The sequence below is a fragment of the Melitaea cinxia genome, chromosome 3 (assembly GCF_905220565.1).
Source record: "Melitaea cinxia chromosome 3, ilMelCinx1.1, whole genome shotgun sequence".
NCBI lineage: Eukaryota > Metazoa > Arthropoda > Insecta > Lepidoptera > Nymphalidae > Melitaea > Melitaea cinxia.
The window spans coordinates 3,535,013-3,554,690 of record NC_059396.1 but is presented as its reverse complement, the minus strand read 5'-3'; the positions used below and the strand labels follow the sequence as shown (position 1 = coordinate 3,554,690).

General features: G+C 32.1%; 1 long non-coding RNA gene across 1 annotated transcript; it reads left to right on the top strand.

Moving 5' to 3' along the window:
- Window positions 1-1,517: 1,517 nt before the first annotated feature.
- On the top strand, window positions 1,518-17,714 carry LOC123669012. Its single transcript, XR_006745666.1, has 2 exons — window positions 1,518-1,554; window positions 17,466-17,714. It is a non-coding gene; the product is annotated as an uncharacterized LOC123669012 (long non-coding RNA).
- The last annotated feature ends 1,964 nt before the right edge of the window (window positions 17,715-19,678 follow it).

Below are 19,678 nucleotides of genomic sequence, written 5' to 3'. Positions count from 1 at the left end.
ACTGAATGTATGGAAGAACCGCACAAAAGAAACAATTAAAAACATAATCAGAGAAAGGGAGGTATTGTAACTTGTAATGACAAAATAAGGGTAAAATACCGAGAAAACGTTACAAAAAGATAATTAATTATACTCAAACAAAACAAAAATAACGTCTGAAATGAAATTAGCTTTGTTTAAACTTAAGCATTACACGAAACGAAAATGTAAAGCCCAGAGTAACTTACGGATCTATTTCTAACAACAATTAAAAGTAGGAAACAGAGGCAGCAGTCTAATTCTTTTGATATTAATGTAATAGAGAATGTTAATTTTATTTTCATTTTGTATAGTTGGTTTTAAGTTTTAAAATTATACATGTAGGTATATATATATATATTTCGGATCGATCGTTGATAATTTTAAATATCACCTATGCTTTCTTGACAAAGTAAAAATAGGAGTATTCCATGACATGACTTGTTTGACCAATAGCCCTCGAATAAATCATATAAAACCAAACGCTCATTACAATAATGTAGTAAACAAAGTAAAACAATTAGAAATAAACTCGCTCGCTCGCGGGCTTAGCCTCTCACTCTAACATTTTTTTGACTTATTTTTGCGTTCTTTGTTAGTCAGTAATTTAGTTTTTTTTTTTTTTTTAAAACGTGATACAACGTTGATAAGCGTGATGTAACAACAACATATTATTAGTAAACGCCCATAAATAATTTTTAAAAACTTTCTTCTAATATACTTATGTAACGTTGTGCTGGAACGTTACTCTAATAAATAAGATCTTGTAGTAAAAGTTAAGTTTTTTCAATTTATTTTTATCATGCTTCTACTTGTGGCGCCATCTATCGGCATGTTTCAACACTTCGTGACTATTGGTGTTTCATATCGGCGTTTTTCTCTAACGGACTTGATAGATGCCGCTGATGTTTTTTGGTAATTATTGATCTTTCTTTAATAAAATCAATTTAATTGTAATTAGAAATTCTAAATTTAATATTCCTGTCTACTCCTTAAATTATAAAATAATTTAATATCTAAATTTAAACTTAATAATTTATAAAAATACAGACTATGCTTAACGCATAGACTTTTGCTTGTCAATATAAGGAGCGCCTTGCTCGCGTGTCTTTGTTTCTTTTTCTTTGCACTTCGTTGCCGCCGAACCTCGAGACCTAACCTCGACCCTAACTCGGCTTAAATCCCGCTGGGGTAAGTTCTCATGATATCTATTATAATTACATATTGCTGGTGTTCTTAACTTAACGAGAAAATTGTAATTATTTATTATTTTGCTAATTGTGACACTGGTTTCTGAATTATTCTTTTCCTGACTCGGAACTTTCTTCGTTCCAGGATTTATTTTTACTTTAAGATTTATATCTTTAATTATACTTTGCTACAAATCGAGTCACTGCCCTCGATTAATAACGGGCTGACTGATTACCGGCATTTACACCGGTGGAGATCTCCGCCGGTCATCGGACGAAGACGGAACTGAAGACCATCATCGCCGGGAATTAGTCAGGCCAGTGTCCTTCCATATTACTTTCTAAGGTACGTTGTCGCGGCGTGGGCCAGCTAAGGAAATAAAGGCTGAAAATCAGGTGCCTAACGCGCCTGATTCCGAACCTACCCCCTGTTTTCTGACCGCGTGCTATTAAAATTCATAACTTTAAAAAAATAGTTTATTATTCTACTTTTACAACCCCCCTAAACATTAAGCGCGGCACTTAACTCATTTCAATTATATGCAATATGCAACTAAATCAACTTATACAAATCAAGCTTACTTCTTACAACATGACTAGGCCTGCGTTAGTACTAGACTTTATTAAGTGTATAAAGATGTATAACTACTAGCGATCCGTCCCAGCTTCGCATGGGTGCAATGCCGGTACTAAATATGAAATATAAAATAAATTTAAAGTAAAATAAATATAGTATATAATACGCGTATATGTGCAAAAAAATATGATTATTTACGATATCACATTAGACACCTCTAAAACTATCAGTGTTCCTCTACTCTATTATGCATGTATCATTATGTATACATTCAAACCTTCACCTGGAATCACTCTATTTACTAAAGAAAACCGCATCAAAACCCGTTGCGTATTTTTAAAAATACAGACAGCGGGAAGCGGCTTTGTTTTCTAATCTTATACTATTAAACGAGCAATTCTTGTATATATATATAGAATCTGAATCTCGGAAACGGCTCCAACGATTTTCATAAAATTTAGTATTTAGGGGGTTTCGGGGGAGATAAATCTATCTAGCTAGGATTCATTTTCAGGAAATGTCGTTTTATCCCTGTTTTTAGGAATTGAAAAAAATATCGTTAGAATACGAAGGTAAATTTCGCATAAGTCAATGTAGTTGAAATAGCTCGGTGGGAAATCGGCCGCTCGGGTTTAACCGAGAAGATCATAGTTCAAATCCACATGTCCCTGATCAATTATTTTTTTCTTTTTCTTTTTCTAATTGCACTCGTTATTTTTTATTTAAATAGACTGTTCTTATTTTTTATTATTATGTCGGTAAAATTGAAAAATATTATTCATATTTACCAATATGTAATTCGTATTTATACTTTATGATTTCCAAAAAACACGATTTACTAAAAATACCGAGCTTAGCTCGGTCACCCGGGTACTATCAAGTATTAAGTACCTATTTAGATCTTAAATTTTTTTTAAATAAAAATTTCAAGAAGTGTAAATACAAATATAAACATTAATATTAAACTCATAGAGCGAATATAGAAGTTTCGGTCAGTTTAATAGGATGTGAGATAGGGTACATTAATTCCTATTTAAGTTGTGGCAAATATCACGCTATACAATTGTCAATGGCAGACGTCTAAGTTAAATGAGTTTTCTCCATTTATACATTTCATAGACATAATTTTAAATATAATAGGATTTAGCTGTTAGTTTCTATGTTATTTTTTATAACTGGGAAATAGTTTTATTGTTGTTTGTTTATCTTACTTTCGTATATAGAATAAGGGACTTCTGATCTGATGTGGGGCAAGCTGATTGCTTATATTGAAACCGATTTTTGTTGTTAAATGTTTGGTATTTCGAAAATATGTTCTTGAGTTTAAACTTCTACTACTATTACAAACAATTTTTACTAATTACTGCATAGCTGTGTCTTACATTGCTGTGTGGCTACGGCACTAAAGAATTTAGCCACCCCCTCTCTTCCCGTGGGTGTCGTAAGAGGCGACTAAGGGATAACAAGATTCCACGACCACCTTGGAACTTAAGAAGCCGACCGATGGCGGGATAACCATTCAACTGCTGGCTTTGAAATACACAGGCCGAAGACGGGCAGCAGCGTCTTCGGTGCGACAAAGCCAGTACTGCGGTCACCAACCCGCCTGCCCAGCGTGGTGACTATGGGCAAAACACATGAGTTCACGTTATTTTTGGCGTCAACTTGTGGAGGCCTATGTCCAGCAGTGGACTGTATAGGCTGTAATGATGATGAATGATGTGTCTTACACTGGTGCTTGAAAGAAAGTACTAAAAGTATTCTTAGAATTTTTTTTTGAAGAATTATTTATTTTTTAATATAAATAAATTATTCTTTTGATGATTGTTCCGAAACAAGTGCTATATTAATTTCAAGATTCCTAACGTTAAAAATCGGTTGCGATTATTAAAGTTTTATATTTCTAATTAAATAATTGTGTTTGCTCGCAAACGAAAAAAAAACCGACTTCAATTACATCGACAAGTAATACAACGTAGATCGACGAAAAAATAGTCAAGCAACTACGCGTTATCAAAGATTACTCAAAAAGTAGTTATCAGATCTCGACAAAATTTATATGTGACCACATGATAAACATCAGCTTTCGATTAAATTAAAAATTATTAAAATCGGTACACCCAGTGAAAAGTTATTACGGATTTTCGAGAGTTTCCCTCGATTTCTCTGGGATCCCATCATCAGATCCTGGTTTCCTTATCACGGTACCAAACTGGAGATATCCCCTTTCCAACAAAAAAAGAATTATCAAAATCGGTACATCCAGTAGAAAGTTATGCGCTATAATACAACGTAGGTCGACGAAAAAAGCGTCAAGTAAAAACGCATTATTAGATATAACTCGAAAAGTAGTTGTTAGATCTCAAATAAATTTAAATGGGACCAATTGGCACACACCACCTTTCGATTAAAACAAAATTTGTCGAAATCGGTCTACCCCGTCAAAAGTTCTGATGTAACATACATAAAAAAAAAAAAAAAAAAAATACAGTCGAATTGAGAACCTCCTCCTTTTTTGGAAGTCGGTTAAAAATAATAATTTTATATTTCGATTAATTTATTCACTCTATTCTCTGCATTAAACTAACATTTATTAGGTCAACGACAGATAGGACACGAGCAATATGGAAACTCACTTACGAATCAGACCCCTACGGATTTTGTCGTGGCCAAAAGCAATTTTGCGCTTATTTGTACGAATAATACTGACGTTTAATCTCGGAGAATTATACGCACTTATTTACTATACTATGACTATACTTCATTCTTTCACAGTCCATTGTTGGACATAGGCCTCCTTAAGTTCGCGCTAAACTTCCCGGTTCTCCGCAATCCTCATCCAGCTCCCACGGGCGATCTTCGTGAATCGTCGGTCCAGCAGACCGGGGGAGTAAAAGTACAATTAAGAAACAAGTATTTAATAAATAATGGCCAGAGCAAAAATGATATTAATATTCGTAGTACAACATGTTTAATACTTGAATTTTTTGCTGATTTTCCGTTATCTTTGATACAAATTTGTTCCTATCCAGAAGCTATAGAATATCTTCCACTAAATTTAAATACCTTCAGTGTGATCATATTCTTTCACTCCTTGCAACTTGTTTAGTTGTGATTTGATTCTATAGTAGAACAATTGCGTATACTGTTCTAATACTGGTGATGAAATTGCCATTTTTATGTTCACCTTAAAAGAAACTCAATTTTCTACTGTATCCAAGGTTACTCAGAAACATTCAATCTATTATAGCAATAAGATGTTATTAAATTATTTGAAAAATCAAAAAGCTCTTTTGACATCTCTTTGATGTTTGCCTCTTATGAAAGACGATCGACGAGTCGAATGAACGCTTTTCAAAGTGAAAGCAGCTTTCGAGTTTTTGTTCTTCTCAATGGTGTCTAATACGCTCAATGTGATCAGATGACAACTTTGATGTCTCGCCTTTTTTTCGTACTACTCGGCAAACAAGCGTACGGCTCACCTGATGGTAAGCCATTACTGTAACCTGTAGACGCCTGCTACACTATAAGCATTGCACGCGCGTTGCCGATCCTACTCCTAAATACCAGAGCTCTTGTTAATTTACTCACTGCTTGAAAGCAGTATTATTTAGCTGCGATCTTCTGTAATGTCGGGTTACTTCTACAGTCGGTCTAAGTATGTACCTAGTATGGAGTATTTCCAGAAATATTCCGCTAAAAATCTGGAGCAGCTGGCTGTGTCCTACCTCAGTGTAAAATTCATTCGTCATTAACTTAAGAGTCTGGTCTGAGTAATTTAATTACTGTTATGAGATGGGCCTTTGGTCCTGCTTAGTTGTTTAGATAGTAAACTATTGAAACGGCTTCAGTTCATCTTAAGTTTTAATGAATAGCGGTCTCCGCCGCTTTTCTATGTGCTGTTTCGTTTGCCTTGATTTGTTCTTGCAATTGTAAGTTTTCACCATATAAAGTCCATTCAAAAGACAGAAACAAACAATTTTTTTTATCTCTGTGGTGCCAACATTCAACTAATAAAATCCAATTAAAATAATTAATTTTAATTGTAAATGACAAAATAATTTAAAAGGCATGATATAGGCATATTCATTATCGTGATCAATTCATCGTTAAAAATGTATTAAATTTGTAAAGAAAAATCATAAGTTTTTTTAATACAATCGAATTTTAGTATATTTCTATTTTAATTATCAGCATAATAATCAAAGTGAATTATTGTAACTGTTAAAATATTAGCCGTCATCAATTCGTAGCGATTAGCTGACAGCGTTATCAATTTCTCTGTAGGAGAAGTTTGTTTAATTATCTTTTGAGAAACCGATATTACTTGTTGATATTTAACCAATTGTTAACGAATCAAGTACTCGGAAAACAAAGTTGAGCTACTAATTTACTATTTTAGATTCATAATTTTTTATGGGTCTTTTAAAGTCTAAGATTGTGATAAGTTGTAAAATAAGAATTGTTATTTTATCTTTCTCCAAAAGTGTTAGGAGTGTTCTTATAATTACAATTTTACATGTAGGGCTGAATAAAAAAATAGAGGTCTCCACTCTGTTCTAAAATCAAGAATGTCAAATTTTCAAATATTGGTATTTATGACATTTTAGTGAATGAGCAATTTAACGAATTAAGTAATAATAAAATATTCCATATCTCCATCGGCTTTTTATTAAATAAAAGTAATAAAAAAAAGATTACGTAGCATAATATATAATAGAATTAATGAATTGTTAAATACAAATTATTAAGAATAATACAATAAATAAATTCTCGACAACTATCAAAAAACATTTTTATAAAAAATATAAAATATGAAAAGTTAGCCACAATATGTAATAAATAATATATATATATTATTCATAAAAATATTAATAAATATGAATACAATTATAAAAGTAAAACCAAATACGATTCGAACTATATTCTTATGCTTAAAAAATTGCTGAAACATATTATAATACACTAAAGTGACAACCTTGTAGACGACCCACATTTCTTGTATCACCTCACACTCTAGGTCAATAAAGTAACACTCTTGAAGTGCTAGCAGTTTAACCTCTTAAGTGAAAGAACTATTACAACACTTGAAGTGGGTAAACACAAAATACACTTTACCTTTAATTTCTCCTCATACTTCGTAATATTTAGAAATAAAAATTGTCTAGACTTGTTATTTTAACCATCAAGTTTTTAGATACGAGACTTGGTGTCCAAGTTAGGCCTGAATTTATTGGAAGTCGGCTTGTACAATCAGATCTTGTCTGAACCAACTTCCCAATGTGCCAAATTTATACTAGAGTTTGTAATTAGTAGTATTAAGTTAAGATCTAGTAATAATTTAGTTTTATAATTTAGTTTATTTAAAAATGTTAAAATTGTTAGTTTTATAATAGATAAGTTTAGTATAGGACTGTCATGTACATATGTATAAAAGTCCCTAATAAAGATAATAATAAAAAAAGTTTTTAGATCTTTTTGTGACCTTTTTTAAATTTACTTTACTGCTAATATTGCCACTAATTGCATCAAATAATTTATTTTTCGTGTTGATGTTGCCCTGTAATGGGAATAACTGGGGTAATCTCAAAATAGTTTATTAATTTTTATGTTATGTTCTATTGTTCCATGTACTAATCTCGGGGACTAAGATAAGTACGTAATGAAATTCAAACACAACAATATAGAATTACAGATCTAGATTAGAATAGTATTAAGAGCTTAAAGCAAAGTGATATTGAACTATTGATGTTACCCCATGAATTTCTACATATTTTGATGTCTCCCTTTTCCAAATATGTTTGTTGCATTTGTTTATTATATACTATAGAGAATCTAAAAATATTACCAAACAATGATAAAAAAATACATGTTTCGGATATCCATAAGTTTTTCTTATTTCAGCTTTCATTATGGATTTAACCTCAACGAATAACAGATGTCCTAAAAAGTGCTACTCAGGACAAATTAAGTACAAGAATTTTTTATCATGAGTTATTTGTGTCTTCGTTGCAACCCGATTTTGCACTTATTTAAATACAATATAATTAGCAACAGAGTAATGTGAGAACAGATGAATATAACGCAGTACATAAAATTAATATTTTAAAATCACAGGCAACGAATTAATTCCACTACAGTGTTTTATCTTTGAGTTATATTCAGTCTATAATGTACTTGAATTCTACGAGTGTATTTCCATTTTAAAGCATCTCTCATCTTCCTGTTCAGTGAACCTTACTGAATATTTCTTTTTGTGTATGCATATGCTGAATGAAATTCTGTATGAGCGTGTCTCGTTACATCGTTAAGGAAAACGATATATTTATATCAGTCCGTTGCAACATCTTTACAATTTTGGATACAACATTTACTCGATAATTTGATGTTGTTTGCTGTTTTGTTTTTTCGGTTAAAAAAACTTTGAAAACTTTACGTAAAACAACGATTCAGGTGTAAAACAAATAACACATGATTCTTAGTCCGAAATAAGTAAATAGGACAGATAAATTAATGGACCGGCCCACTCTTAATGGAGAAAGTTTTTCTCACAAATCCTAGCCCTGAGGGTGGACTTACACAACTCCTAAGCAGTTGGTACAAGGAACATTACACTTGAAAACATTTCTCTGAGGTAAAATTTTGTGTTTTTACTCTAAGAAATGAGATTTTCTTATTGTTCTTCGTCGAATCGTTTTTAATATAAATCTAAATTACGGTTATTTATTAAATTAATTCGTGGAAGAACAAGGATTAATAGTTTATTTTTACGGATTAACCTATCAATGCTTTATTTAATTTTAAATGTAGAAAAATCTGCACTAAGTCGACTTTCACTAGGTCTTGATTTAGAATTTTTTTAGCATTGAACTGTGTATGTATAACTGTGTATGTGTGTAGCTGTGTGGCTACGGCATTAAAGAATTTAGCCATGCCCTCTCTTCCCGTGGGTGTCGTAAGAGGTGACTAAGGGATAACACAGTTCCACTATCACCTCGAAACTTGAAAAGCCGACCGATAGTGGGATAACCATCCAACTGCTGGCTTTGAAATACATAGGCCGAAGACTGGCAGCAGCGTCTTCGGTGCGACAAAGTCAGCCCTGCGGTTACCAACCGACTATGGGCAACACACTTGAGTTCACGCCATTTTTGGCGCGAACTTGTGGAGGCCTGTTTCCAGCAGTGGACTGCAATAGGCCGATAAGTGTGAGTGTGTGTGTTTAAACAAATTTAGAGTAAATATAATATTTGTATTTCGAACACCATGTTATAATGGAGTACAATATATTTTCTACATTTTACCTACCGATGTTCTTTCTATACAATATGACGTTTTTATTTGTAATCCATTCAAGTAATTGTTCCTGGATAAATAAACAGAGAACAAAAGACAGGAAAAATATTCATCTTTTGTCTGTGAAATGAAGGAATTGTAAGTCACATAATAGTTCAACATATATTTACGCAATAAAATTAATTAAGTGGATAAACTGCTCATCAGCCCACACAGAATCCTAAATAGTTTATAAATTAGACCAATCACTAATCCTATTGAAGGTGCTCGCCATACGGTTAGAATTAATGCCCCATGCAATATAATAATAATTTGGTTGATCACACGCCGGCTTGGGATGTCGTTATCTCAGCTATTATTGAGATTGTCTAGTGAATATGAACAATCACTTTCATCTGATAGGTGCTTAATAGTGCTTTAGATTCATTATCAACGACATGTGTTTTACTAATTCGATATTGGTTCCGTATTGATTTAAATTAAATACATGTATTGAAAATGATTTAGTAAATAAATTGTATTTTAGTGTAATTTGTGATTATCAAATTTCAATTAATTTTGTTAAATCATTCACGTGTGTATTTGATATTTGATAGTATATATCCTGAGTCTAGACAAATAATGTTTCTCATATATTAAAATAGACTTGAAACTTTATCTACCAGACTGCAGATTGGTGAATTATTTCCATCTAAAGATTAATTGTTGTCATCACTCAGGTGTATGAGATCACAACGAAGACCGCCTACTTGAAATCTCTCACATACCTCTTACAAGCAGATTCACTCAGACTCTTGAATCAAATATTTGTATAAAAACAAATATATCCTCTGACCAGATATCAAACTCGCAACCGATAGTGTCCATTAACTCAAGTCACTGTTACGCAAGAGCGGTTGTCATAACAAAAAATACAATTAGTAAATCAATTGAATTGTCACTGTTTTGGTCTGTTGCAATAATATTATCAGGCTCTATATTGCAGCAGTGTTTCATATCTATAATCGATATCGAAGCCAAAAATATTTTTTTCACTCTTAATATGTTGATCACCCATCACGCCAAAACTACTGAATAATTTTAAATCGAATCCTGTTTGAATCATACTAATATTTATATAGGCTAATTTTCATCTCTAAATTAGCCTCAGTTATCTTAAGAACAGTATTGAATTTAAATATTTATTTTAAGTAAATTTTAGTTTATTTACTTGTAACCCGATTTAGTTTTTTTTTTTTTTGTAAGAAAGGAGATATTTTAGAGATTGTGCCATAAATATTACGAAAACTCGATGTAAGGTATGAGACGTGAACGAAGTCGCGAGTTAACGTAGTTTATATATAAAGTGCTTGCAAAATACACATAAGACATTTAATCTTTTACGATATAAATTTGAAAGTAAATAGAACGTGAATACTTTGTACCTATTTGATAAAATATTCTTTTCATGAAAGTATATATCAAACAAACTACCGTGAAAAGCCACGAGTGATGTGTATAAATATTATAATTTTATTTGATATTTTATCGTTTTCATAGTTACCAGTAACGCCGAGACTATAACAGATATATATATGCATTATGAATGTGTGTAGCCGTGCTGACAATATTATCAACGGATGCAAAACTCATAAATTTTTATACTCTGCAATCGGAGCTGAATGTATATCGTTCGAAATTAAATCCACAACACTTCAGTATTGAAATGTAACGAATCGTAATAATCCTTTGTATACCTGTACTTGAAAAATTCTGTGTGAGTTAATACTGATTTAACCCTTTTAAATAGTGGAAGATCAATACGGATGTTTTAAATTTCCAGCGAAAAAGTTTTCGGTTTTTGAAGCGCATCCTACGTTCCTTTTAAATCATCAACGTTTTTACGATTTTTACATATGTTTCGTATTGAAATACTTTACAAATAAAGCGGCAAGCATACATATAATTTTGTAAAAAGTATTTACTTTTTCTCTAAGAATTTTCTAGCGTTATTGCGTTTGGTATATTTTGTGGATTACGTGAATATATCTTAGCAGTACTATACGTGTGTTGTATAAAGACTTCTCGTCTACCTTTTAACAGTTTTAAACATATTATGATGCACGAAGTTATTACAGATAAATATAAGCGATATCGTTTTAATTTTTTTTACTCAAGTAAAAATTATTAACTCCTTTCTCCGACCTTTCTACCACATAAACAGGCCAACACCCTGTAAAGGGGTGTTACAAGCTGAATGAATCAATCAATCACATAATTTGTGTTATGATAAACGTGAATTTGGTGTCATTTTCCGAAAACATTTTTTTTAAACAGGAAATATTCTTTTGACATTTTAAATAAAAATAAAAAGTCTTTCAAGCCAGGACTTATGGACATAAAAATCGAAATATGAAAACCTACTCGCGAACGTACCTCGTCCGTCAGCAAACATTCCGATAAAAGAATTTTTCCATATTCGAAAGCAGTAACTCCATTGTTAGCTCCGTAAACATAAGTCTAGAATTTTCAAGTTCTCTAATTAGGATCTATTAATTAGCATCCACTTTAAGTTGCGAATGAAAATGTTTCACGAATAAATAAAAACGTTATAAGTCTGTAGGAAACAACTTATACAGTCGATAGATGATTGGTAATTAATTACTCTGATAAATAATAGGGTCAAAAAATAAAATGTCTGAAATCGTTATTTGCCGACATCCGAAAGTTGGTGTTGTGTGGATGATTGATATTGGCTATACCTACAGTTTGCCCGTTATAATCTATACAAATAAATAAAATTGGAGTGTCTGTTTGTAATATTAATATTACCGCTTTTTACTAAATGCATATGGATTGTATTCACGGTACATATACCAAAATAACACTTTTTACAATTTTCATCTGTCTGTCTATCTGTCTGTCTGCTTGTTCCGGCTAATCTCTGAAATGGCTGGACCGATTTTGATGGGACTTTCACTGGCAGATAGCTGATGTAATAAGGTAAGTAATTTAGGCTACTTTTATTTTAGAAATTAATTTATTTTGTAACTCTGGGAACTGAACAATTTTTTTTTCAAACTCCACGCGGACAAAGTCGCGGTCACAGCTAGTCCATACATATAATAAAAATGTTACAGATCTAAATCTGTGTGTTTGAAGGCCACATTATAATAGATACTTAAACTAAAATTATATTTATATTTTTTCATTTTCTGTATGCCCTTTGTGAATAACCTTTTATGAAACTAGATATACTTTGAATTCATACCGCGATCTATACTTTGCATAGAGAGAGAGAAGGCAAGATATACCTACTTTGATTAACTGCTCTAGGGTACTGGATACTTGTCACAAAATTTATCAAGGTTTCTATGGGACAGACAATCAGATTGTGTCCATGTTACATTAAGAAGTAGTCCGTTGTCATTTTTTCTTTTATCGTTAGATATAATTTGAAGAATGCCCTGTAAAATATTTTTAACTTTTTTTTTAATTCGTACGTTTAGAAAATGCTTGAATCATTATCGGATCTAAGTAACTTGAAATATGAAATATTGTGTATACAAAGCTTTGAAACAGATCAGAAGTAAAGAAAGAAAGAATTTTTTTTATTGGCCTTCCAGTTTTTAAAGGTTTAATGGCACATTCAATAAAAGAATACGATACAATAGAAAGAATAAAAAATAACAAGAATTACATAGATAGAACTAAACAAGAATAGGCCAACTAGGTTACTGCCTCAGCATTGTTAGTACATATCATCGTAAAATGGCGTACACCTTAGACTTAATAAAGAGGATGACAATCGCGAATGCAGTCCCACCTGTAACCTGTAACGGCACCTGTAACTATTATTATTACAGCCTATACAGTCCACTGCTGGACAAAGGCCTCCACAAGTTTACGCCAAAAATAACGTGAACGCATGTGTTTTGCCCATAGTCACCACGCTGGGCAGGCGGATTGGTGACCGCAGTACTGGCTTTGTCGCACCGAAGACGCTGCTGCCCGTCTTCGGCCTGTGTATTTCAAAGCCACCAGTTGGATGGTTATCCCGCCATCGGTCGGCTTTTTAAGTTCCAAGGTGGTAGCGGAACTGTGTTATCCCTTAGTCGCCTCTTACGACACCCACGGAAAGAGATATGGCTATATTCTTTAGTACCGTAGCCACACAGTACTGTAACTATTAAATTAAACATAATCACTAAATCGCAGCCTCCATAAATCAGATTAGCTACAGCGTTCCAAACTATATAAATACGAATTTTCTGCGCGAGAAATACCTGTCAAAATGTCATCTTATTAACACTGGAGCTGACAAACAAATATTGCCCATTATATTTTCCATTGCCGTTTAAATTAATATTTACGACCCGACGTTTTCCGGCCATTATTCTCCGCTAGCGAGAGAACAAATAAGAAACGTTCCATTTCGTAATTTGATTAAATATATTTCACGTCTGTGTAGTTTGCAGGTTTAAAAACTGCGATTGTTCAGCTGGTAGAGTTTGAAAATCGATATCAGGTTGCAGTTCAAATCTGAACGGGTACACCGGAACTTTATGGGCTAATGTTGTTAGTTGTTAGTTTGACTAGCCCGTTGGCGCAGTTTGTAGTGACCTTGCTTTCTGCTCCGAGGGTTGTGAGTTCCATTCCTACCTCGAGTCTGGTTGTAATATACATATATGTTTTTTAAAAGTATGTTTATCGAAAAAAAAATGTAGCTATACCAGTCAGCTGTTACCCATAACACAAGCATTAAGTTGCTTACTTTAGGAACAGACGACCGTGTGTTGTGTAGATATTAATTTATTATTGTCTTTAAATAAACCTTGTGTTTGGTTGTCTAGACGTGAAATTTTTACTCTCAATATGTTCCCCACTGTTGGGAAAAAATAGAAGATAGGTATGATCATTAACTCACGGTAAAACTGAATGTCAGAATAATTGCCACCGTTGAAGAAGTGTTACGGATTCAGTGCTGCCTTCATAACTGTTAGAGAATGGTGTTTTAATTTTCTGTATACGCTCCAGCCTGTAATATCCCACTGCTGGGCATAGGCCTCTTTCCCCATGTAGGAGAAGGATCAGAGCTTAATCCACCACGCTGCTCCAATGCGGGTTGGCGGATTTTTTTTTAATTATAGTTTTCTATATAGCTAACAGCTATTGTATTAATCTTCGTTATTCGCAGTTTATACTTGTATAAAAAGTATTTCCTAAAATGAGTTTTTATATTCTTTAATTAAAGAACTTTTCTATTACCGCTTTCTATTGTAGAATTAAAAAAAAGTATATTGTATGAAGATTAAAAAAAATAGTTTTATTTTTATTAGTTGTTTATTCTATTCTAAACAGAGGACTACATTAAACACTGAAGTTTTAACTGTGAAAATATCAATGCGAAAATCTTTCGTTGAAATAATTGAGATCATTATTTCAGTACGAGTATTATGTCATCGATGCAGCGATGAATAGTACCGGAAGAAATCTGTCGTCGAGTTCGTTTCAACTGCTTCCGGTCTAGGAGCGCTGGTTTTTTTTTTACACTTTTAAAAATATTTTCCTTAGCGACAACTTCAATGACATTGAAGTAATTTAACTTTTGTAATACATTCTTTTCGACATGAAATTAACCAGATTTACAGATTTAAAATAAACCAAGGCCAATAAAATTGTCCCGAATAAAACCGGTAATGAAACATGTATTAACAACATTCATTTACTTCAATGATAATGTTTTTACATTATAATTGAATAGGTAACGAATAAATTTCATAAATCAAATCGATTTTTTAAATTCAAAACCACTATTTTATTTCATGGATTATTTGATATGTCCGTTGAGAAGAATCGAGAAGATTAGGTTAATGAACCATTGCAAATTCAGTCATAAGTCATGCAATGTCTTACTCCTAATCTGTTTACACGTACCTACATTATAACAATATATAACAACAACAAGAATCCAATATAAAAATCCAAAAAAAAAAAAAAAAATCCTTACTAACAGTAACATAGGTTAAGTGTACATTGTAAGTAGAACATAAGTGTACATATATGGTAACTAGGAAATAAGTGTACATATATGATAACTAGGCAAATAAGTGTAAATATAGACATAGATAAGAAAAATAATAATGTTAGAAATTAGAAAGCAATTATGTGTATACTTCTGCATAAACAGTATTTAGTAAGGAAAAAAAAAAAACAAAAAAAAAAAAAACAAAAAACCGTCTGCGTCGGACCACGTCCTAGTTTTACTAGGCAGTCACAGGACTGTCGATCTGTAGTATAATAAGTAGAAAAATCGCCTGTAGTATTATTATGCATGCATGATAAACAAAGGCACGGGCATTTTGAGCCCGTGGATCAAAATTTATAAATAAAAAAAAATAAAAAAAAATAAATCTTCTTACACGTACCTACATTATAACAATATATAACAACAATAAGAATCCAATATAAAAATATTACAAATCCTACGTAAAAGTTAACCGCAATATCAGCAAAACTATTCATTCTTATTGATAAGAAAATACAGTGCAATAACACGGGTCTAGCTTTAATCCGAATCTAAGAGGAAACAAAATCTATGAAGCGGATGCTTCATGAGGCAGAGATCGATAATTTAATTCCACAAAGCCGTGTTGATGAAACGATTCTCAGAATTTAATAAAGGCGCCAAATTCGTCGAAATACAATGAGATTTTACTTAACATTTGTCGGTTACTGTGTTTTGTAAATTACATACTTAATACATACGAGTACGTGAATTTTATTCAGTTACACAATTCGGAATTTTCTAAAAAAATTTACAATGTATGGTTGCATGTCACATGAATAGCAAGCTTAAATACTTATGTAGGAGTTGAAATACTTGATACGAAAAATCGTAAATAAAGAAGAAAAACTATTTAAAATTACAGTGAGAGATAAAATTAAAGTTGAATAGAGGAGTAGATAGAAAAACCACATTAACTTAACGAGAAGTTTTCTAAAGCACTTCAAGAATGTAAAGAATAAAAAACTAAAATGAAACTACAGCAACAAGCGTTATTCCTGCTTCTAAACAAAAACATTTTCATACAACGTAATAGTATACTCATGAGAAAATGAGTAAATATAATTTAAGCCGTTATTGAAATCTTACGATTTTACGTTCAAAGGGTGTATTTAGTAAAAGGTGGACGAAAGAAAGGCGTATCTTGAGATTTCAAGTTTATTGACAAAACAGGCGTAAAATCTCAAAAGTCTACATAATCCAAGACACCTCATTAAGATGATTAATTTGTTAAAGCTGTGACAGTCATATTAAAATTTCATAATCAAAGGGATATTTCGAATTAAGACAAAAAGGTTACAGGCGTCATTCCTTTGAAAGGTTCTAATTTAATTTGGTCAAGTAAGTAAAAATAGACTCAACATCAAGGCGATGACAACAATTTCGAAATAGGTTACCGTGTATATCTTGATATGTCAAAGAAATTAGAGTTTTTTTTTTTTTTGAGTAGGGTTGTACACTCAATGTTCAAAGACACAAAAGAGGTCTGAATACAATAATAAAACCTTATTTGCCTAGTGATATCCTCTCTAGCGTGATACTTAAATGAGTGATCCCGTATAAGATCCAATGTACACAATTTATATTCACTTCAGAATTTATTGTTTTTGAATCAGTCATATATATGGATAAAAATTAGAAGCGAAACACAGGCTATTTTGAACACAAACGAATTGAATACGTAAATTTTAATTGGAATAAGCATTTTAATAATGATCAAATGCTAATTTCAACCTATAAAATTTACCAGACCAAGCTAAACAGGGTACTCTTAATTACCCCGACTAACAAACGTCTGCATGCGGCTTAGTTACCAGGACCGCATGAGTTGCATAGCAGTACTATATTACTTCATTACAGATGTCTCGGGGGCTACGTCTAAGCTCTCCAAAAGCGTACAATTTACCTGGGACCTCTGAATTTACATACTGAGACCAACACAAAACCTAGATTTACGCTTCGTAATGAAATATTGTAACACAAACAAAACTAAACTGTTGAACTATAAAGCTAAATTTTGAATGTTTTGCGTTACTTAAGTAATCATTGTGGTCATAATAAAGGAGATTTGAAATTGTTTTCTATTATAACTTTTTCGAATAGACTGAAATCGCGTTACAAAGTAATTTTAGGTTTTTACATTACAATGGAAATAACTGTTTTGTCCCTGAATATATTATAACTAGTTTTGGCACGAAGTCCTTATCTTGTGTGACTAAATCTGTTTGACTGTTGAATATTTGTATTGTATTGTATTGTAAATTAAATAATGATTGATTTGATTGCAATCAAGAGTGGAAAAGGACGCATGTCATTTAATATAAAGTTTTCTGTTTAGACCGAGCACTACTTTTCTGCAAGCGTAGTCCAATGTTACGAATCGCGCCATCTCTTGACGAAGTGAACAAACCAAAACATCGTCATCGGTGTGAAGTAGCAGCAGACGGCGCGCCCGAGCAGCGACGGTGTTCACGACGTTCACTTTATTATAAATTCGTTGATCAATCTGTACTCTTCAAAAATTTAAATTATTTGAAACTTAACAAATTACTGTACAAAATCAAGAAATATATACGTTTTAAATATTTGTCTTGCATCTTATTGATTTAATCATGAACAATATATATACAGGTGTCCGGTAATTAATGGATAACCCCGCAGATGCTTGTGGAGGGGCACAGGGCCAACCCAGAAAAAAATAAAAAATAAATCTATCTGCAACGGTCTAGGGTTTATTTAAAAATAAATTAAGTACGAAATTCGATACCTTTGTTCAAACTTTTGGGCACTACGGCTGCAAATTCAATAATAACGAATTGATTTTCTCTGGAAATAACCGTGGACCGTAACCACACTAGAAACTATGCAAGCGCGTTGGGAATCGTAATCCTACACCTTAATCCCCACCAGGAGCTCTGGTCATCAGTCGGACTGCTAAGCAGTATACTGCTTTTTATGACTTCTGCTACCAAAAGCAACGAAACATCAGTGTAACGACAAAAGTGTGACGTTGCGTGACGTTGGCTCCGTAATGTGTAAGGCTGAAATAAAATATCATATTTTTTTTGTTAGTTTTGTAAGTTTTTAAAATCGGAGACAAAAACTAATTAAAAAAAATGTATTTTTATTTTTCGTGTATAAATCAAAGTTTGTACTTATATAAATTTTGAGCAGAATATTTCGTGCCGAGGGCAAACTTCAGTTGAAAAATTAATATGTTTCATGTTTTACAAATTAAGTAGACAAAAAGTCAATATGAATTTGAAAAAGTATAAACGACCTGTTGACCTGTTACTGTTATTAGATTCAACAACACAACTTTATTATGGGATGTTTGATTGAGATAATTCATTCTATGGAATAAGATGATATTTATTAAAAAAATATTTATCGTAATTTAGTTTTAAATATACGAATAGTGATAATTATTACACTAATTTTATTATTTTTCTTATAATAATTGATAATAATAATAGCAGTTTTCTTAGTACGTTTCGTTAATTATTATTAAAATCGTTGATTTTGAGTTGGTGCCAAAAAAAAAGGAATTAAAAATATATTAACTGCAATATGAAATACAAGTAGGCGACTATCATGTTACATTCGGCCTTATTTATTTCATTTTAATAGTCTATCGTCATAACTTTGAAGCTTTAATGATCACTAATTATTCTATAAATTATTTTTAAAATGGGATCTCTTCCTTATTTTTTATTTTGAGTTTCTGATATTACGCTACAATTGAAAATTTAATGGTGACGACCAGCACTGCTGGCCATCGACCTTCTTCTACGTAGTAGGGACAGAGAGTTAATCCATCCAGTTTAACGAATTGACGCCCTACTATGAGTGACGATCGCCAGACATCCAGACCGGAATGAAATAGTTGTACTAATGCAAATATGCATACCAAGCGCCCAAGCGAGAATCGAATCCGCAGTCAGCGGTAATGCACACACCACTGCGATGTTAGTTTGTTTGTAAATATTCAGGTACATATAAATCATAATATGCTATTCAAGATTTTAGCCCTCAATCTTAAAGTTAGCGTTGTTAGTCTGTCAATTAGTTCTGTACTTGGCATCTTTTCTCGTAATTTGTCTACGAGAATGAAAATGCTAAAAATATTCCAATGTGCTACTGAACTAGGTCACAAACGACTTCTTTGTCGAACAAAGATTAATTTTCTTTTCTATGTTTTTACGTTCATTCGAGTATTCAGAACTATTTATTGTTGTATCCTGAGAATACAGGATTGTGAAAAATGATACCATGTGTAAACTTTCCTTATAAGTATTTGTGTAATGTTTTTTTTAATATCCTTCTAGTTCGCAAGAAGTCCTTTGTTTAGTACAGTAAAAAATAAACCGATTTGTTATTTTAATTACTTATGTATTTATAAAAGAAAAAACCTTATATTTATTTGTATTTTATTTTGGTATGACTATGACAAACTTAGTTTTCATTTTGATTTAGTTTTAATCGCATGAAAAAGTTACTTAAAGAAACACTATTTAAACTCATGAGTCACGTTATAAGTTTATAAATTAA